At 40.7% G+C, this 23,007-nt stretch overlaps 1 protein-coding gene and 1 pseudogene across 3 annotated transcripts in view; both read left to right on the top strand.

Moving 5' to 3' along the window:
- Window positions 1-9,882, top strand: part of LOC125906300 (uncharacterized) — a 77,113-nt pseudogene extending 67,231 nt beyond the window's left edge.
- LOC125906307 (tropomyosin-like) overlaps window positions 1-23,007 on the top strand; it is a 98,813-nt gene that overhangs the window by 57,127 nt on the left and 18,679 nt on the right. The window lies entirely within an intron of this gene.

Raw genomic sequence — 23,007 nt, 5'->3', positions numbered from 1 at the left:
TACCCCTGCTGGAACCTTTTCATTAGATTTAATCCCAACCATGCACTGCTGCAGAAAAATTACAGTCTTTCTTAATTTTTCAGCAAACCTGACTCCAAAAATGAAATAGACTGCAAATAGGGGACCAACTCCCATTGTGATGTCGTCAGGCTTTGTTATTTCAACTCCGTCCAAGCGCAGGGAGATGTCACTGTCTGCACTGAAGGGGTTCCCACTGACAAGCAGCACGGGTGTAGGAGCCTTCACCCCCTATAACAAGCAGGCAACAAATAGACAGTATTTGTATCTGACATCAATATATATATAATATATTGATGTCAGATACAAATACTGTTTATTCAACTGCAAGTGGAAGCTTAAATGCTGTGTCTGTTGCATATCATCTAGTCTAATATGCAGGTTAATTAGGCATTAATTAGATATCAAGTTCTACACAATGACATTATTGTGCTGTTAAGTCATAAAGTGCTGGTGGTAAGCACAAGGTTTGAAGGTTGTTGCACACGTGTATTGTGGAAATCCTGTGTGTGCCACTGACCAATTCACATAATGCTATTAGACATGTATAACTTTTGTTCAGTCTACCTTTTGATATAAGAAAATAATATTTGATATATTACATTTTTCACTTGTTTTGAAATGCTCAAAAAGAACAAAACATACCATTTTATACCCAAAACCACATGTTTACAGATGTCTGTCACTTATTAGTCAAGCATTTGGAGGGTGAACAGAAATTCATTAGTACCATCATGACCATTGGAAACTGTGGGATTCTCTTTTGCTTATTCTCCTCACATGGTTCCTCAGTGTCATGTTACTATACTGACGGTTACTGTAGTGTGTGTGTGTGTGTGTGTGGGTCTATGTGTGTGTGTGTGGGGGGGCGGGTTTTCAGTATGTGTTGTATTTCTGTTGCATGTTTTTATTTTGTGAAGCACTTTGTGTTGTGTTTTTAATATATGAAAAGTGCTATATAAATAAAGTTTGATTTGATTTATTATGTGCTGTATGTTTGTCGTACATTGTTTGACTTAATGGAACTCTAGAGTATATTACTTCTTTGGTGTGGTTCATTCTGATAGGTGAGGATGTCCTAATCTATCCCAGATGCACACTGAATATCAAAAGCTAGGCCTGCCTTAAAGATGTGATATTGGAGCAAGTGAACATCCAATAAAGTGAGAAGGCCATCTAAGGTTTCAAGCACCAATTTTCTCATGTCATCCTTGCAACCCTTGTGAAAGAATATACAGGTGTGTCTCGATAAATTAGAATATCTTGAAAAAGTTCAGTAATTTTTGTCGGTTATTTTAGAAAGTGAAAAAATAAATATATAAAAATATTTCCAGACACCATTAAAATATTTAGATATAAATATATATGTTTTTACTCTCTGAAATAACTGACAAAAAAAATATACTGAAAATTTTCATGATATTCTAATTGATCAAGATGCACCTGTACTTATGTTGCTTATAGCTTATGTTGTTCAATTTTCAAATTTCAGTTTAGAAGAATTAGTCAGCACATCTGATATGGAAGTTACCTTATCATGTTTACCATGCAATGTAATAGAAAAAAATGAGAAATAAGTTCCGTCTCAAGACTATCATGAGCAAAAGAAAATCCCACAATTTCCAGTAGGCATAATGAACCACACCAAAGAAGTAATACACACCAGAGTTCCATCAAAACAAAGAAAACATGGCAGGCATACAAGAGCCCTAGCTATGAATGACTGGTGGTGCTCTTCCCTTGTCAATTGCGTACAGTCTGCTGGAATCCTCACTGAGGAGGTGAGGGAGCAGCAGCATTTCAGCACTTACTTTGACGCCTAAATTCTAGTGCTGCACAATTAATCTAATCGCAATCGTGATGTCAGGCAGTGCCATTACATAACTGCTTAAAAGGCTGCGATTTGCGATTTAATGTAAATAAATGTTAACGTGTGTGCCTGTGAACGTGACTGCCTCTCCTGTAGTGTGTGGAGTTTGTTGACATCACGCCCACAAGCTATCCTGGTGCGTGCAGCCGGTGTTGTGTCCCTACTGGTTTCCAATTTAACTGGTTTCCTTACCAAACAGCTGCAGATGTGCTGCGCCTCCGTCAGCAGATTCGTCACAAATTCACAAACATACACAACATATTAGTGGTCGCAGCCCACATCTAGCACAGCGAATATGCTTCTGTAAGTGAGCACTACGTACCAGCGACATTAAAAAAAGAAAGTAAAGAAAATATCATATAGACAAATTTGCGTCAAGCTGGACTCGATTTCACGTCAACAAAAGACAATATAACACAAACCGCACGTCTACCTGTGTGAGCCACTGAGACTCACAGAGCGCACAGTTTCCCTCAGGTATTAGTAAATTACGTCAGCATCCAGGTAACATTTTGATTTGGGCTGACCTGACACAACTGGTTACCCTCGGCTTGCCTTCAAAGTACCCACACATATAATGTTTCTTGTTCTTTTTCCACATGGCCATGGCCACATGTCTACATGTTCAGTGCCACATTACAGTCTGTACAACACTGCACACTATGACAAAGCCTGTCATGTTTAAAAAGTGACGATCTAACTCGGAAAATGCTCTCAAAATACGCTAAATAATATGTAAATAAAAACCAAGCACTTACATTCACTGGATCATTACAGAGGTGAAGCAAGGACTTGCATTTACTCACGTCACTGTAATTGAGTAGTTTTTTGTGTACTTGCACTTTTTAAAATCTAATTTGAGTGTTACATCAGTAGCCTATGTTTTAATTTAAGTATTATGCTTCGCTGCATTTTAAATGACTTCCGTGACCGAGTAAAAAAAATAATAAAATAAAGTCGGCCGAAATTTTAAAAAAGCAAACGGAACTGTATAAGCGTTAACTACCATGACACAATAATAACAGTATTACACTCTATGACAACCTGGCAGCTAGCTCTGATGGAGACATATGAGGTCTAAGAACAAACTCACAATTATGGACGCACACTAAAAGAAATGTCGCCATGGTCCGAGAGAAGTGACATCATGCTGTTATGTCTGTCTCTACAGGTACGCAGTGAGCGAGTTAGATCGTCTATATGATATTTTCTTTACTTTCTTTTTTTAATGTCGCTGGTACGTAGTGCTCACCGACAGAAGCATATTCGCTGTGGTAGATGTGAGCTGCGACTTTAAGATCACCACTAATATGTTGTGTATGTTTGTGAATTTGTGACAAATCTGTGGACGGAGGCGCAGCACATCTGCAGCTGTTTGGTAAGGAAACCAGTTAAATTGGAAACCAGTAGGGACACAACACCGGCGTGCAGCAGTGACCAACACAGAAGCTGAAGAAGAGCATGAGCACGACCATGAACAGGCTGAGTTGGGGGCGGAAAAAACGTTTGTTACATGGTGATACTTTGGATTCAGGTACGGCGACGTTGAACAGAAAGACATGCTGTGTAAAGTTTAAAAGTTAAAGTCGCCACGTCCGGCGGCAACACGACCAATCTATATCAGCACTTGAGACAGCACAGAGAGAAGTAGGAAGAGTGCATGTGAGAGAAAGCCGAGCCGTGTAACGTTAAAGACAAAGAGACAACTGAAAGACACCAGAGCCTCATAAAACAACATCCAAGCACAGTTACACAAACATCTGTAAGTGTCACAGGGAAATCATGGACTCCATAACAAACTATATAACAAATGAAAAACTGAGCAATTTTGCTCAGTCTGTTGATGGTCACTGACACACTGTCTGTCCATAACAATAACTCTGTCAGGTCAGTGCCCCCTGATATAATGCAGGGAAACACTAAGTCAACCAACAAGACTCATGATACCATTTATTTATTACATTTTATTGTAATTATATTGTAATCGCAATCGCAAATCACGATATTGTCTGCCATAATCGCAATCGCACATTTTTACCAAATTGTGCAGCACTAGTAAATTCGAAAAAAAACTTGCATCAGTTTTATAGCAATGATGGCTAAACTTATTTGAAAAACCTCAAATAAATACCTTTGTCTGTCTCCATGCAGTCCTGGCTCAGTGTACTCTGGTACCTGCGCAGGATATCTTCACCCAGGTTCCTTCTCCTGACCTCTGCAATGATTTTGTCAGCTGCTCTCCCAAAACCCTCCAGCAAGAGTTTGTCCACATCCACTTTATGAATGTGTGAGAAAATCTAAAAGATAATTACTTCCATAGATTACAGATTTGTCTGAAAGAGTAACCTATTAACAGTTAAACTTAAGTAGATTAACTCCATGCGGGGTTTGAAACAATTAGAAACAGTATTTATTCGGGCATACCAAAGGTTATTATTATAATATGTTATTATTATTATTATTATATAATGTAAAGTAAATGCAAATGTAGCACACAGTCCTAAACTTTCTTTTCTGTTTTCACAGATAAGTTCTCAACATTGCCTGAGCCTCTGGTTTGTAGCTTACAGTACACTACAGGCTTTTAGTGAACTTCAAATGCATTTTTCTAAATAAAAGTTGTATGTCTTAGTCTTGTCAAAAGCTTGTAGTGTACAGCAGGCTTTAGGGTGGTTACTACCTTGATAGCAGAGGTTGCAGAGCTATGGCCTTGCATTGCAGCATCATCACAAGCAGCCATCTGTATGGATGAGAAAGAAAATCAAACAAAGTAAACTGTAAGGGTTAGGATGGATAACACGTTATTTGTTATTTTAACATTCACTTGTCCAGAGAATAAAATGCTGAATTGCTTGTGGAATAATCAACACTCACCATGACTGTCTTTGCTGGTTGTTGTGGCTGTGATGAGTTCCCTTCTGCTGACACTGAAAGTCTCCTTTTGCCATACTTCTCTCTGTGAAACTCTACATCAGACCTGCCTCTCACCCAGTGTCAGCCGGGATTCCAAGAACTTTTGGGAACCAGTTTTCACTATGATTCATAGTGAAAACTGGTTCTTCAGTTTGAAAACTGGTGACTGAAGAATCCCAAAGGTTCTTGGAAGCACCTCTAAGAGCATTGAGGAACCTCTGAGTTCTTCGAGGAACTTAGGGGTTCTTCAAGGAACCACTAAGGAACTTTTAGTTTTTACTGTGTGGTAGGTGGATAGAACCAAATGTGCTGTAAGGTCGGGCATGAGCAGAAATAGTCTCTCCGAGATAATTCCACGGCAAATTACTTAGTGCTTTTCTCTTAGATATGAGCAGATATGAAACAACAATTCAGTAATGGAAAAAAACCCTTTGGGTCATTTGTAGTAATATAAAGTAAAAGCAAAGTGACAATCAGGCTGTTGGGTCAACAGATCATAGTGCAGGCAAAGGACATTTAGGCTACATCACAAGCTTCAGGAAATGAAGGTGTACCATGAAAGACTCCACCATGGCACCATTTCTGCCTTCACAGCTCAGGGCTCGATTCAGAGACACACATAGTCACACAAGAGGAGTCATCTCCTCAAGACTGCAGGAAACATGACTATCTTGAGTCTATCTTTGTTCATCTTGTTGTTATTTCTAACTACGGAGAGATCTGAAGGCAACCTTAGAAAAGACAGAGAAAGATGTCGTTTTTGCATTTTTTTAGTTGTGAAGAAAACGTTTAGCCTGTAAGACCACACATTCCAAGAATTTATTAGCAGGGTTAATAAAAAACATATATCATTTTTGCATTACACATGAGTGTACCACTTCCTTTAGCACTTTGTTTTCTTACTCAAAGAATTTTTAGGGGTGTCTGGTACGGCAACTAAATCAAATATGGCATCAAGCCAACCTTTGCTATCCTCTTCCCCTGAGTCTAATGGAGAAAGGACAGCACTGGAGCTAGCACTATAGCTGTCCTACTTCCCATATCCAGCAGCATCTTAAGGTCCAGGTACAGTCGGGCAGTGGTGAGCGGCTAGTGGCGAGTGCTTGCTGTCTGGTGACGAAAATTGTGTTGCGCAGCCACGTACCTCCCAAAAATTGAGACCACGCGGCGAGGCGCCCATTGCGCTCCACGCGGCACCTCGCGATAGTATGCCAGGGAAGACGTCGCGCACTAGCGACTTTTTTCACACCTTTACCGCGTCACTGTCGACTACACCTGAGCCTTTAGTGTTTGGTTTTCTTTTCCCATTTCTCCCTCAACTTTGTGCCCACACTCAGCTCAAAATCTATTTACTGAGATAAATGTAACTCCTGTGTTATGCCATGGTTTAAGTAATTCTATTATTCAATCCTTCGGGATAAATAAAATGTCTGTCCGTCTATCTATCTATCTATCTATCTATCTATCTATCTATCTATCTATCTATCTATACCTAAACTGCTGTTACCACTTCACTTGAAGTTTCTTCTCAGCTCCGACTAGTGAAGAAAATGAGCAAACTTCCACACATCATCGGAACAATATGTACTTGCATGCTGATAATTATCATGTGGTGAGGCAGGCTGCTACCAGTGTTAATTTTGGCAGCTATTTTCAATTTAAATTTAGTCATTACATGAATTTAGTTGTAAGTTTAAGTCATATTTTAGAAATTTCTGTCTTCCATGCATGCAACTTCATGTCATGATATGGGTACCTCATTGATGGGCTAACCACAAGTATAATATCTATGAGTTCTGGTGTGTCCATCCTCCTGATCTTGATGGACAGATCCCCCCTGGCTTGTATTAGTAATAAAAATTGTATTTTGCATTTGTTTGTATTTTGTCAAAGCACTTGCATGACGTCTTCTTTATCTGCTTTGTTGAACAGCACACACCATGGAAATTGCTAAGGCCACTCAGGGTCTCACCACTGCAGCAGATATGCGAGAGACCACCAAGATGCTGATGCAGCCTAATGCAAACTGGGAAGAGTACCTGACTCCTGCCCCCCTCTCCATCGCCATCATGGGGGAGCTCGTCTTCATCTCCTCATCTGATGACTTCTCCATCAACAAGAACCCCCCAGAGAAGGGCTACAAGTACATACAATACCCAGACTCATTCAGGGCCTGCCTCATGCAAATCTGTAACTCAGGCTGGCATGCATTCAATGAGGCCCACAAGAATATGGATCAGATCCGCCTTCACACAGCCACAGTTCCTGATTACATGAAGGCAGCAGTCAAGCTCCTTTTCAATGCACCTGATGAAGTTATTGAGAAGCTCCTGCCAAATCAGCTGGAAAACATTCGCACCATTGCAGATGAGTGTGTGACACTGGCAGACAGTGTTGAAAAGAAGTACACAGATGTCATCAACTTAATCCAGGAACTGCTGGAGGCCTGTGTCAATGCTGAACACTTTCATGGAGAAGAGCTGGAGAAGATGAAGATGAAGATTAAGGAAAATGAAATACGGGAGAAGACCGCCACTGAGCTTAAAGAACGGTCCAAGAAAGCAATGGAGGCCATGGAAAAGGAAATGAATGAAGCACAAGATAGCTACAAGAAAGCAATGGACTCTCTTCCCTCTGGATGGGAAATGATTGGAATGGATGTGGTCGAAGGACTTTCAAAGGCAGTGACAGGATTGGTTAATGGAGTCACTAACATGGCAAGTGCTCCAGTACAAACAATCAGCGGTTCAGTAGAAACAGTCTCAGACACAATCCATCAAAGCAAATCGCAAAATGAAAACGTAGATGTGCTCTCAGTCGGCTGTAAGTCTGCAGAGATTCTTTCCATTGTAGGAACTCTTACACAGTATTTGAAGGAAGGGAAAATAGCCTGGAAGGACCTGTATGATCAGAAAGCACAATCCACAAAGACAAACTGGTCTCAAGCTCAATTCAAAAGAATCTCTGAGGCCTTAAGGAAGATGGAAGAGAGCAAACTTCAGGAGGATGCTCTGAAACTTTGTGAGCTGGGTGTTAAGATCTGTGAAGAACTGGCCACATATAAACCTGGTGAAAATTGGAGTGACAAGAAAGAAGCAGAGCTCATCAAGAAACTGAAGAAACTGGATGACCAATCCCTCATCTTTGACACCAAAAGCAAAAAAGTACTGGGCTCTCCAGCTCTTTCTCCTACATCACCAATGATGAGCAAAGCACAGAGCGACACAGGAGGTCAGTCTGCCAGTCAGAGAGCAGCAGATAACGCTCGTTTCAAAATTGAGCAGAGCCGAGAACAACTCAAGGTAACACGGGAGGCCTATGAGAAGTCTGTGGAGAGAATGGAGCAGAATCAGAAGGAGCTGACTGAGATCTTGGTTGAAATGCAGAGCTGTAAGCTCAAGGAGATTGACTTTGACACCACCATCAAGATGCTGGTCAAGGGTCTCGATGCCATGGGCAGAGTCAAAGAGCAGTGGGAGAAGATGGTGCGCTTCTTCCAGATGATCTCCAACATCGTCAAATGCACCCTCAACAAGACACTGAAAGATTTTCTCAACAGCTGATGATACAAAGAAACTCAGTTACAACAATAAACTATTTGTCAAAGACATGCTGTACAACCAGGCGTTCCAAGCCTCCAATGTTGCCAGTCTGGTCCACATGATCTCAGGGACCTACACTGAAGTGTCCAACAAGTACCTGATGGACAGAGTGAGCAGCCTGGGCAAGCTCATGGCCATGGATAAGGAGAAGCCAGAATTCCTTCAAGAGCGTTGGAAGCTGCAACAGTCCTGCACAGCAGCTCAGGAGGGCATCCTTATGCTGGTCCTCAAGAACAAGAAGGAGTTTGAGAGGAAGACAGACGACAGGATGGCAGAAATAGAGAATGGTCTGAAAGCAATTCTGCCAGCTGCCCCACCCCAGGAGACTGAGAGGATCAAAGAAATAGTTCAAGCTGGGTTTGGTGGAGGAGAAGAGGATTACTACTAGAACAAAGTTTCTACCAGTTATGAAACTGTCACCTAATTCTGATCGTCATCTATTTCTTTCATTACTTTTATTGATCAATCAAACAAATCTTCAATGATGTTTTAGACTGTTATCTTGTCCTGATGTTTGACTCATGTTTAGAGGGGAAACTAGTGATTACTGTCTGCTTGTGGTATTCTGCAACTCTGTGCTTCACTGGAAATCTGATTGGTCTGTCTTTTTCCATTACTGATCATTGATCAATCATCCTACAGATTTTGATTCTTTTATCATTACTGGTGATTTTAATATTCACATTGACAATCCTACAGAAATCTCTTCTAAAGAGTGTAGTGTAACGAGCTTTAACTGCAAAGAGGGATTGAAGTAATAAATCAGTAGATATACACTGGCATAAGGTGATTAAGTTTGAAATTCCTGTTGAGGTTAATATACTCGTTTACACATTGTTTCATGTATTCACGTATTGTACTCACACACACACACACACACACATTTGGTCATATGCTGCATGCAAGCACGTGGGAACTAAAGTGGAAAGTACCTAGAGTTCTCAGTGTTTTTGAGTTCAATGTGTACTCAGTGTAAATGTGCAGTCAGTGTTAATGTGTACTCTGTGTAAATGTGTACTCAGTGTTAATGTGTACTCGGGGTTAATGTGTACTCTGTGTAAATGTGTACTCAGTGTTAATGTGTACTCGGGGTTAATGTGTACTCGGGGTTAATGTGTACTCGGTGTTAATGTGTACTCGGGGTTAATGTGTACTCAGTGTTAATGTGTACTCAGTGTTAATGTGTACTCGGGGTTAATGTGTATTCAGTGTTAATGTGTACTCAGTGTTAATGTGTACTCGGGGTTAATGTGTACTCGGGGTTAATGTGTACTCGGGGTTAATGTGTAGGCGGCAGTAGCTCAGTCCATAGGGACTTGGGTTGGGAACCGGGGTGCCAGTTCACCTCCTGGGTACTGCCGAGGTGCCCTTGAGCAAGGCACCGAACCCCCCAACTGCTCGGGGCGCCTGACCAAAGGGCAGCCCCCTCACTCTGACATCTCTCCACTTTGTGCATGTATAGGTCCTGTTTGTGCATGTGTGTCTTTCGGACCTGTGTGTAATTGACAAGCAAGAGTAAAAAAATTGAATTAATAAAGTATATAAAATTTAAAAAAAAAAATAGCGTGAGACCTGGCTCAAACACAACGATGGGAAAGTTTGGGGCATTCCAGCCCAGGCTGATATGGCCTTGGCCTTGGACACCCGTATGACTCATACCCATGTGACTCGAAAAGAATACACCATTAAGATCGGACTCAACCAAAGGCAAAAACATGCCACCATTGTGTTCGGGCTCAAGTGGGCAGGATTAAGGGAGGAAGGTGGAGATTCAGCAGAATCTTCACCAGCATAAAAGGGAGCGCACAGAGAGTGAAACTTAAGTCTTATTCCAGAGCTTGACTCATGAGTTGTATGTGTTGTTGCTTGTGAACACATTAAACTCGGTTGCACCTGATTCCACGTGTCTCCAGTGATTTCCTCAGCCTCAGTCCAACCTAAAGAGTTGAAGGCAACGTCGGGAGCCCCCAGGCCCAGCTGCAGGCACCGATTTCTGCTTCATCAAGAGCTCACTGTTTTGTTTGACATGTTTGATCTGGTACAACATGTTAACAGCTCTACTCATATCAAAGGTCACACTCTGGATCCAGTTATCAGTGAGGGTCTCTGTATTTCTTCAGTTAATGTTATAGACTTAGCACTATCTGATCATTTTTGTGTATTCTTTGATGGCCTGGTCTCTCCAATTAGCCAAACTCAATCTAAAACTGTCCCTAAGAGGTATATTAATGAGAATATCTGCAGTCTTTTTAAGGAAGCCATGGCTATTACACCATGCATAACAACTCAGGGCATGGAGGACCATCTAAGTCTGTTTAACTCCAATATTCTCAGGGTATTTGACTCTGTAGCACCTACCAAGCTTAAAAAAATTCCCAGTAAATGTAAAGCACCATGGAGGTGTACCACAGCTAGCGACTCAGAAGAGAGAATGTAGGAAAGCTGAGCGTAAATGGAGAAAAAACAAGCTTCAGGTTGACAATGATATTTTCAAAGACAAACTCCAAGCTTATAACTATGATTAGTTAAGAAAGGCTAGACAATCTTATTTCTCTAACATCATTGACAAGAACATTAACAACTCCCGTGCACTGTTTGCCACTGTTGATAAGTTAACAAATCCCCCAGTACATCTACCTCAAGAGTTTATGTCACCTGATAGATGCAATGAGTTTGCTTCTTTCTTCCATAGAAAAATTTAAAAAAATAGAAAAACATTGGCTCCACCCTGTTATGTAATGTCTTGGTGAAATCATCAGATATAAATAGCCTCTTTCTGGCCTCTATCTGAAGTGACTGCCACTGATAGCAAAACTTTTGAAAAAACTGTGATGCAGCTAAGCTCATCTACTTGCTGTCTTGACACCTTGCCCACAAGTTTCTTTAAAAGCATCTTTGGTTGTGTGGCATTTGAGCTTTTAAAGATTGTGAGTGGCTCTCTTCTTTCAGGCATTTTCCAGCCTCTCTTAAGACTGCAGTTATCAAACCCCTCCTAAAAAAAGAAACCTTGATCCCTCTGTGCTCAACAACTACAGGCCCATCTCAAACCTCCCCTCTATAGGCAAAGTTATTGAGAAAGTTGTATTCAACCAAGTCAATAACTATTTAAATACAAATAGCATCTATGACCAACTCCAATCAGGCTTTCGCCAACACCACAGTACTGAAACGGCACTTGTAAAGGTGTTAAATGACATCTGCCTGAATACAGGCTCAGGTAAAACAACTGTCCTGGTAATGTTAGACCGTAGTGCAGCTTTCGATACGGTTGATCATGTAATACTTCTCAACCAACTAGAAAGCTGTGTTGGGCTTTCTGATACCGTCCTTAGATGGTTTAAGTCTTATTTAGAACACAGAGAGTATTTTGTTTCTATTGGTACCTATGTATCTGAGAAACACACTATGCCATATGGGGTACCACAGGGATCCATTCATGGGCCACTTTTATGTAACTTGTGCATGCCCCCTCTTGATGAAATATTTCAAGAGTACAAGGTGGCATATCATAGCTATGCAGATGACACACAGGTTTAACTTGCACTGTCACCACACGATTTAAGTCCTATTGACTCTTCATGTCTTTGCCTTGAAAAAGTAAATACCTGGATGCAGAAGATTTTTTTTAAACTTAATCAGAGCAAGACTGAGATTATTTTTATTTTAGGAACAAAGAGGATAGAACACAAATAGGTGCCTACTTAGAATCTAGAGCACTTACACCTAGGGCTGAAGTAAAAAACTTGGGTCATCTTGGATGGGGACCTGACTATGAATGATCACATCAAGAGCATTAACTAAATCAGCATTCTGGCATCTCAGAAACAGCTAAGATCAGAGATTTTGATGAAAAACTTATTCATGCTTTCATATCCTGTAGGGTAGATTATTGTAATGGTCTCCTAACTGGCCTCCCCAACAAGCCCATTAGACAGATTCATTTAATTCAACACGCTGCTGCTAGACTATTAACCAAGACTAAAAGAGAGATCACATTACACCCATTCTTAAATCTTTACTCCCAGTTAATTTCAGAATTGATTTCAAGGTTCAACTCCTAATATATAAGTCACTAAATGGACGTGGCCCCAAATATTTTTCTGAAATTTTTCCACAATATACACCTGGTAGAGAGTTTAGATCTGCTGGAACTGGTCAATTGATAGGCCCCAGAGTTAAAACTAAGCAGGGAGAAATGGCATTTAGCTATTATGCCACACAGCGCTGGAATCAGCTTCCAATAGATATTAGATTTGCCCCAACAGTGGAGTGTTTTTTAAAAAGAAACTCAAAAATAAACTTTTTCATTTTGCATTTATTGATGAATGAATTTACTTTAGATGGGTTATGTTAGTTATAAAATGATTGTGACATAGTTTTAGGTTTATTTTTATTTTTTATCTTTATCTTTATTTTTGATTGATTGTTTTTACCTCCTATTCATTCAGTCTTATTTTCCCCCTCAGTCTATTATAGCCTATTATTTTATTAATTATTATTATTATTATTATTATTCCTGCTAGACTATTCTTTTTATTATTCTTTTTCATTTTTCTTTTATTTTTAAGCACACTGAGTGACATTCTATGTATGATAATGTGCCATATAAATAACTTGAACTTATTAATCAACATTTATTTTTTTAGATTGTTATCTTGTCCTGATGTTTGACTCAAGTATAGAGGGTCACTATAATAATAATTGTGTGGTTATGGTATCCTGCAACTTGCACAGTAAAAAACATGTAAGGGAAAAATAATTACGAGTTTAAATTCTATAATTTGGATGTATTTCACAAAACTTAGAGGGTTAGTCTTGGACATTTTTGTAAAATGTCAAGTTGGTGCAATGGAATGTCACTTGTGTTAAATTTGAAGTATTGCACACAACTGAAAGACATTCAAAACAAAACAAACCTCACGGACTGCATTTTTTTCATCTGCGTAATACTGTGAAAATTAGGCCTATCCTGACCCGAAACGATGCAGAAAAATTGGTCCACGCTTTTGTTACCTCAAGGCTGGATTACTGTAACTCTCTATTATCAGGTAGCTCTAGTAAGTCCTTAAAAACTCTCCAGTTAATTCAGAATGCAGCAACACGTGTACTAACAGGAACTAAGAAACGAGATCATATTTCTCCTGTTTTAGCTTCTCTGCACTGGCTCCCTGTAAAATCCAGAATTGAATTTAAAATCCTACTGTTAACTTATAAAGCTCTAAATGGTCAAGCTCCGTCATATCTTAGAGAGCTCATAGTGCCATATTATCCCACCAGAACACTGCGCTCTGAGAACGCAGGGTTACTCGTGGTCCCTAAAGTCTCCAAAAGTAGATCAGGAGCCAGAGCCTTCAGCTATCAGGCTCCTCTCCTGTGGAATCATCTTCCTGTTACGGTCCGGGAGGCAGACACCGTCTCCACATTTAAGACTAGACTTAAGACTTTCCTCTTTGATAAAGCTTATAGTTAGGGCTGGCTCAGGCTTGCCCTGTACCAGCCCCTAGTTAGGCTGACTTAGGCCTAGTCTACCGGAGGACCCCTCTATAATACACTGGGCACCTTCTCTCTCTCTCTCTCTCTCTCTCTCTCTCTCTCTCTCTCTCTCTCTCTCTCGTATTCTATTACTGCATCTTGCTAACTCGGCCATTCTGGATGTCACTAACTCGGCTTCTTCTCCGGAGCCTTTGTGCTCCACTGTCTCTCAGATTAACTCATATCACAGCGGTGCCTGGACAGCGTGACGTGTGTGGTTGTGCTGCTGCCGTGGTCCTGCCAGATGCCTCCTGCTGCTGCTGCTGCCATCATTAGTCATTAGTCATACTTCTACTGTTATTATACACATATGACTATTGTCACACATGTATACTGCCAGATATTAATACATACTTTCAACATATTGTACCACAGTAACCAGAACTATAACTATAATATTATTACTTTCAATAATGTTGTTGTAAGCTACTGTCATTACCTGCATCTCTCTCTCTCTCTCTCTCTCTCTCTCTCTCTCTCTCAATTCAATAATCTTTATTGGCATGACTGTAGATTAACAATATTGCCAAAGACATTAAAAATTTACAAATAAAGTACAATAATAAAAGTAAGTCAGAAAACTATAAAAAAAAGATTAAATATATGATATATAATACAAAATACACCAATCTACAATACAATACACCAATATATAATATAGGGAAAAAAATGAATAAAGAAAAATGTAGATGTGAGTTACAAGGACTGTAAATATAGACAGGTGTGTCAGGTGTTGTGATGGTTGTCCCTCAGGCTGTGGCATAACCTGACATATGTTGCTGCTGCTAAGCTGCTGACTCTGTTCTCTCCGAGGATGTGTTGCATTTTAGTTTGATCAGGCAGAGAATCAAAGTCAGTGACTTTATGTTTTATTTTTGAGAGGAAGTCGGCTCTGATGTGTTCATACTTGCTGCAGTGCAACAGGAAGTGTGTCTCTGTCTCCACTTGTCTGTGTGGACAGAGCTCACACAACCTGTCCTCTCTGGGCAGCCAGGTCTGCCTGTGTCTGCCCGTCTCTATGGCCAAGCTGTGGTCACTGAGTCTGTACATGGTCAAAGTCTTCCTCAGTTTCTCATCAGTCACGGTGCTCAGATATTCTGCCACCGTGTACTGTCTATTTAGAGCCAAATAACACTGAAGTTTGCTTTGCGTTTTTGTGGTCGATGTCCAATAGTTAATGTAATGTTCTTTTTGTTTCTCTATAATTTGGTGGGTCCAGATTGTGTGAGGGCTGTGCTGAGGTCTTGTGTTGTTAGAGGAGCTGAGCCTCAGGACCAGCTGGCTGAGGGGGCTCTTCTCCATGTTCTCCTCTTGGCATTGCAGAGCTTTGTAGTGGTAGGAGTTGGGGTCACTTGTTTTAAGGTGTTTATAAAATTTGATGGCTCTTTTTTGAATTCTAATTAAAGGGGGAATTGGCCTAGCTCAGCTCGGCACCCGTTGTTGGGGGTGTTCCTGTGCACTCTCAGGATGCTCTTGCAAATCTCTGTATGCAGGATTTCGATGGGGTGTTTGTCCCATTTTTCAAAATCTTGATTTGCAAGAGGACCCCACACCTCACTACCATACAGAATAATTGGTTCAATTATAGATTTGAATATTTTGAGCCAGATTCTAATGGGCATATTAATGTTTGAAGATTTCTTTATAGCATAGAAAGCCCTTCTTCCCTTCTCTCTGAGATCATCAACAGCCAGGTTAAAGTTTCCCGTGGACGTGATGTGTAGTCCTAAGTATGTGTAGTCGTGTGTGTGCTCCACCTCATGAGAGCCCATCTCTCTCTCTCTGTCTCATTGTGTCATGTGGATTACTGTTAATTTATCATGCTGATCTGTTCTGTACAACATCTATTGCACGTCTGTCCGTCCTGGAAGAGGGATCCCTCCTCAGTTGCTCTTCCTGAGGTTTCTACCGTTTTTTCCCCGTTAAAGGGTTTTTTGGGGAGTTTTTCCTGATCAGCTGTGAGGGTCATAAGGACAGAGGGATGTCGTATGCTGTAAAGCCCTGTGAGGCAAATTGTGATTTGTGATATTGGGCTTTATAAATAAAATTGAATTGAATTGAACTGAAATTGAAAACACTTTTAATTGAATTAACATCATAGTGTAGATTGATCACAGGTGTGACATTTCCCATATGGCAGGGAATCTGCAGTCGCGGTCTCTTGTCCCGCTTCTGACATTATACCTTTGGCTAATTTTCACTCTCTGTCCTGATGAACCACACCTCACATTTTCCAATATTTACCCAGTATTTTGCATTAAATGAATCCAAATTATATAATTTACATTCATAATGATTATTTCCTTACACATTTTTTACTGTGTAAGTATGAGGCTCTTTTCAGGTGTAATCTAAAGAGTCAGAGATAATTGTTATGGTGTTGACGGTAGATAGTCTAAACAGCGACCTGCAGCAACTTTACCATATTTACAAAAGTGAGTTACAAAATCACTAATGCAAGTTCTGCTCATATATGTATTATTTCATTAATTTTTTGAAGCCCAAGCACAATGTGATGCCATTTATAGAGATAGATATACAGAGATATATAATCCATCAGGGAGGTCTGAATAAAACATCAACATGGAGTGTGGCTCTGTTTCATTGTGTAATATATATACAGTATTTTTTTTTTCTTTATCAATCCCCCTGAGGGGGGGGATTCAATTTTTTCACTCTTTTTGTAATTAACACACAGGTCCAAAAGACACACACGTGCACAAACAGGACCTATACATGCACTAACTGGAGAGATGTCAGAGTGAGGGGGCTGCCTTGGTCGGCACCCTTTACATGAATGAAAAATCTGAAGGCACCCCAACCCTTTTTCTTTATGTAGAATACATACACTGGCACTCCTCTTACGACAGGGCTTGCAGATGATTCATTAAAAGTTTGTGCTTCTTTTGAGAGGGACACCCCTCTCAGTCTTTAGGAAGCTGGAAATTAAATTTTTTTACTCTTGCTTGTCAATTACACACAGGTCCGAAAGACACACATGCACAAACAGGACCCATACAGTGGAGAGATGTCAGGGTGGGGCTGCCCATTACAGGCTCTCTGAGCAGTAGGGGGGTTCGGTGCCTTGCTCAAGGGCACCTTGGCAGTGCCTAGGAGGTGAACTGGCACCTCTCCAGCTACCAGTCCACGCTCCATATTTTGGTCCAGACGGGGACTCGAACAGGCGACCCTCCGGTTCCCAACCCAAGTCCCTATGGACTGAGCTACTGCCGCCGTCTAAACATATTTTCAAAATCACAAATCACAGTTTGCCTCACAGGGCTTTACAGCATATGACATCCCTCTGTCCTTATGACCCTCACAGCTGATCAGGAAAAACTCCCCAAAAAACCCTTTAACGGGGAAAAAACGGTAGAAACCTCAGGAAGAAAGTAATAATATTATAGTTATAGTTCTGGTTCTGGTTACTGTGGTACAATATGTTGAAAGTATGTATTAATATCTGGCAGTATACATGTGTGACAATAGTCATATGTGTATAATAACAGTAGAAGTATGACTAATGACTAATGATGGCAGCAGCAGCAGCAGGAGGCATCTGGCAGGACCACGGCAGCAGCACAACCACACACGTCACGCTGTCCAGGCACCGCTGTGATATGAGTTAATCTGAGAGACAGTGGAGCACAAAGGCTCCGGAGAAGAAGCCGAGTTAGTGACATCCAGAATGGCCGGGTTAGCAAGATGCAGTAATAGGACACGAGAGAGAGAGAGAGAGATAGAGAGAGAAGGTGTCCGGTGTATTATAGGGGGGTCCTCCAGCAGACTAGGCCTAAGTCAGCCTAACTAGGGGCTGGTACAGGGCAAGCCTGAGCCAGCCCTAACTATAAGCTTTATCAAAGAGGAAAGTCTTAAGTCTAGTCTTAAATGTGGAGACGGTGTCTGCCTCCCGGACCGTAACAGGAAGATGATTCCACAGAGAGGAGCCTGATAGCTGAAGGCTCTGGCTCCTGATCTACTTTGGAGACTTTAGGGACCACGAGTAACCCTGCGTTCTCAGAGCGCAGTGTTCTGGTGGGATAATATGGCACTATGAGCTCTCTAAGATATGACGGAGCTTGACCATTTAGAGCTTTATAAGTTAACAGTAGGATTTTAAATTCAATTCTGGATTTTACAGGGAGCCAGTGCAGAGAAGCTAAAACAGGAGAAATATGATCTCGTTTCTTAGTTCCTGTTAGTACACGTGCTGCTGCATTCTGAATTAGCTGGAGAGTTTTTAAGGACTTACTAGAGCTACCTGATAATAGAGAGTTACAATAATCCAGCCTAGAGGTAACAAAAGCGTGGACCAATTTTTCTGCATCTTTTCGGGTCAGGATAGGCCTAATTTTCACAATATTACGCAGATGAAAAAATGCAGTCCGTGAGGTTTGTTTTAAATGAGAATTAAAAGACAAATCTTGATCAAATGTTACTCCGAGGTTTCTTACGGTAGTGCTAGAGGCCAGAGCAATGCCATCTAGAGAAACTATGTCATCAGATAAAGAGTCTCTGAGTTGTTTGGGGCCAAGAACAATAACTTCAGTTTTGTCTGAATTTAACATCAGGAAATTGGTGCTCATCCAAGTTTTTATGTCTTTAAGGCAGTTATGGAGTTTAGTTAATTGATTACTTTCTTCTGGCTTCATCGATAAATACAACTGAATATCATCCGCATAACAATAGAAATTTATAGAGTGATTTCTAATGATGTTACCTAAAGGAAGCATATATAGAGTAAATAGGATTGGTCCGAGCACAGAACCTTGCGGAACTCCAAAACAAACTTTGGTACGTAAGGACGATTCATTATGAACGTGAACAAACTGAAAACGATCAGATAAATAAGATTTAAACCAGCTCAGTGCAGAACCTTTTAGGCCAATTAAGTGATCCAGTCTCTACAGTAGAATTTGATGGTCAATTGTGTCAAACGCCGCACTAAGATCTAATAAAACAAGTACAGAGACAAGTCCTTTGTCTGAAGCAATCAGAAGGTCATTTGTAATTTTAACTAGTGCTGTCTCAGTGCTATGATGCACTCTAAATCCTGACTGAAATTCCTCAAATAGATTATTATCATGGAGAAAATCACACAGCTGGGGGCTCAATCCCAATATCCCTCTTGCCCACTACCCCTTGGCCCACGAAATGAAGCAACGAGGGGTAGGGGTTGGTTGAAATCTTTCCCTAGGAATTGGGACACCACTCACTATGTCAGATACATTCAGTTACAGTTACATTCACACATACATAACTATTGTAAACAGGAAGCTGCGAGCCATCTACATTTCCAACCGGCATCTACAATGGAGTCTCCGGTTGAGTTCATCCTACCGATTGCATTTGCTGTATTCATCATGCTTCGTCTGATGAATGACAGACAACAGGGGACTTCTGCTAGCTAGCTAACATTACGAGGCAGCATAGTTATGCTAGCTGGCGTGTTATCGTAATGTGAAAAGTCCAGCAATTTTGCAGAACAGGATAGATGACAGATAGTGAGAGCTAGCTAGCTAACAAGCAACCTGGCGATGGTAACGTTAGCTATGTATTAACTTTTTTCCCCATCTCTTGCTCGGTGGTAGCCATGGTGACGTCTACCCCTCGCTGGCAAGTCAGCATCTGAAATCCCTCGCTCCGAAGGGCTAGTTTCATACCCACTACCCCTACACGCAGAAAGGAATTGGGACACCACTACTCCTCAAGGGAACATGCAAATGTAGGGGTAGGGCTAAGGGGGGGTATTGGGACGGGCCCAAAGTCTTACATATGTGGAATTGGCCCTAATTTTTCTAACATAATAGAGTCCTTTTATAATGACACATGTAGCTCAGTAGCACTCCCTCAGGGCACCGCCCCTCATTTCACCATGAGGCATTAAACAAGGATGCAACATCTTCCCATTCTTATTTATTTTGGCAGCAGAAATGCGAGCAATTCAAATTAAAAAATCTGATGAATGTTTTTGATGAACAGATAGTTATAAGCCAACTGGCTTTGTAAAAAAATTAGAACAAATCCCCAAAGTCTTTGGATTAATTGATGTGTTTTCTAAAGCATCAGGTTGAACACTTAATCACAATAAATAAAATATCTTGTAATTCATAACCAAAGATGCAAAAACCAGTGACACCTTAAATTTAAAAGACAAAATTTGAATGTAAATCTAAGCTCAATATGTGGTTCCAAAGGGACCTGACAGTCTTTGGTAAATGGACCTGCATTTGTATAGCACCTTTCTAGTCATCCAACCACTCAAAGCGCTTTTTACATTATGAGTCACATTCACCCATTCACACCCATTCATACACTGGAGGCAAAGGCTACCATACAAGGTGCCAGGTGGTTTTTAACACACTCACACACCGATGGAATTTGGGGTTCAGTATCTTGCGCAAGGTCACTTCAACAGGCAGACTGGAGGAGCCGGGGATCGAACTGCTGATCTTTCAATTGGTGGACGAGCCACTCTACCTCTGAGCCACAGCCGCCCCAGCCAGGACTGGCTATCTTTGGAAGAACACACTTAAGACAAAACTCTATACCAAGCATTTCTTTGAACAAACCTCTGGGGAGACGATACCAAATACAGTTTTTGTTCAGCAGGAAAGATTTTAGCCACTTTAACTTTAACACAGCATTTAAATGTGATTTTCAGGTTGAAACACTTCCAACCAAACAGGTGTTGTTATGTTGGAAACTCATGTACACACACGATTTTACTCCTCATCAAACTCCAATCTGGAACAACAGATGTGTGTAATGGCAAATCTCTCTACTTACAGCACTGGATGGATGAAAGTATCTGGTCAGTGACCCGTCTAATCAGTGACCAGGGATGTTGGCGATCTTATGAGAACTTTTGCTCGAAACACAACACAACTTGAACACGTGCTCAATGTGATGAAGTTATCAGAGCGATCCCTGAGTCAGTCAGAACGTTAGTCCAAAACACAGAAACACACTCAGGTGTGATGAATCCACCTGCACTCCATTTTAATGGTCTTGATTTTCCGGCTGAGGAAAATTCAAATAAAGTCATACGTAATCACCTGAAGAATAGAAACTCCATTATCCAGCTCTCTTCTAAATCAGACATGATCAAATATATAATGTATCTTAACTTGGAACACGGCACTCACTCTTAAATACTTGATTCTGATTGGTCAATCAACAAAATTCTGCGGTGTTTATTTCTTGAGGTATCACCGCTGCTCTGCTGCTCCTTTGCTAGGGACGCCATAGTAACGGCCTGAAACTGAGGAGCATCAAAATCAGTTACCGTAAGTCCACACAGGCCAAATAGGATCGGAGTGGCAAAATGCAGCATTTTCAGGACATCACTTTTAACATCTTTGGAGAGGACAAAACGCTTGATGTTTGGCTAAACAATGACATGTCCCCAGCAAAAACAAAAAAAAGAAAGGAAGAGAAAATCACAGGGTCGTCAGGAGCAAACGGCACAAACATCTAGAAGAAGTAGGTAGTAAGCCATGTTCTAAGCAGGATGACACTTAGAACATGGTGCGCGGGCTCCATTCCCCTGAAGGGAGTTATTTATCAACAGTCACCGGCTCACTATACATTACCCCTTACTTATATATTTAAACCTGAGACAAATGAAGTTCATTTCATAATTATGAATAATGTCTATCCATCCAATGAGCTGCTGAGAATGAGATTTGGTATTGATCACAACAACTGTGTCTTCTGTTGTTCCACTGCACACACTCTGCAGGACTGGCTGTCAACCTAAACCCACCTCACTCACTCTCACAAGACAAAACGTTGTGTCAAAGGACACTAAGTGTGATCTGACTGAACAAGCTGAAACTCGTGCACACACACATCCAAATGGAGGAAGACAAAGGCCCTTTTTCTGTTTTTAAAAGACTCTTATGGACGATCAGCTCAGTGCTTTGACACTAATGGGAATAAACATGCAAAGTCTCCTCACAGCATATGAAAGATGAAAATATTCGAGGACCCCAAGAGAAAGTGTGCAGAACTATGAATTTGCTTTATTTGTTTTCACTGTCTTTATGTTAAATGTTAAATGTGCATTGTAGGTTGAGACGGACCAAGGTACCTTTTAACCGTTTGTTTTCTGGGAATAACTGACACAATCAGAAACCAGAAACAAGTCGTTTTCTCGTTTTTTGTTCTTGGCAAAAAAAAATGAAAAAAAGGAAATTCAGCTCAATTTCTTGTTTTCTGATCCTACTGCAAAAAACAAATTTACCACTCCATATTTCGTTTCATTGGTGGGCGGGCTCTCAGCGCTCCCTTACTTCTGATTGGCTAACGTGCTCTGTCACTTACATTTGGGCTGTGCCCTTCAAAATAAGGTTACCTCTTGGCCTTTACGCCAGCAGGATGTCTCTGCAGACCCAGAGGCTGCAGACGCACAGACAGGCAATGAAGTAATGCAACAGCCTTTTATTGTATTGCCTGATAATATGCAGCTGATAGACCATGAAAATGAAAGCTCTATAGTAACAGTAAGTTTTCTTCAGGATGTACAGTGAACAGTGAAGTCTGTTCTCAGTAAAACTCAACATGACAGCAAGCACGCCGAAAGTAGTTATTAAAATGACCAGCAGGTGTCGCGCTGCATCAAAGTTGTCATCAGGTATCAGTTGTACATTTGAACATGCATTTGAACACAGGCAAAGATACAGATAGTCAAATCAATTTTATTTCATACACATACCTAGATATTATTTTTTCTCTGAATATCACAAACACATCAGGTAGGGTTTGAGTGAATAGCGGCTACAGACAAAATTGTGCTAAGTGGTAAGATTAAGATGTCCTTTATTGAACCCAGGCACTGACACACAGTGCAAATATAAAAATAAGAGAAGAATACAATCAAAACAATTTGAGCAAAAATATACACATGATGTGAGAAAAGTATCAATAAAATGGAAAGTATGTACAAATGAACAGGGGATAGTATGTAGCCTATGATAGATGCTATACACAGTACAGCACAATGCTACATGTACAAAACGCTGCATGTTATATACAACACAGTGTTTCTTGGAATCTGATAAACTGTTC

The sequence above is a fragment of the Epinephelus fuscoguttatus genome, linkage group LG18 (assembly GCF_011397635.1).
Source record: "Epinephelus fuscoguttatus linkage group LG18, E.fuscoguttatus.final_Chr_v1".
Classification (NCBI taxonomy): domain Eukaryota; kingdom Metazoa; phylum Chordata; class Actinopteri; order Perciformes; family Serranidae; genus Epinephelus; species Epinephelus fuscoguttatus.
The sequence above is the reverse complement of the archived record's forward strand: the minus strand, read 5'-3'. Positions and strand labels throughout refer to the sequence as shown.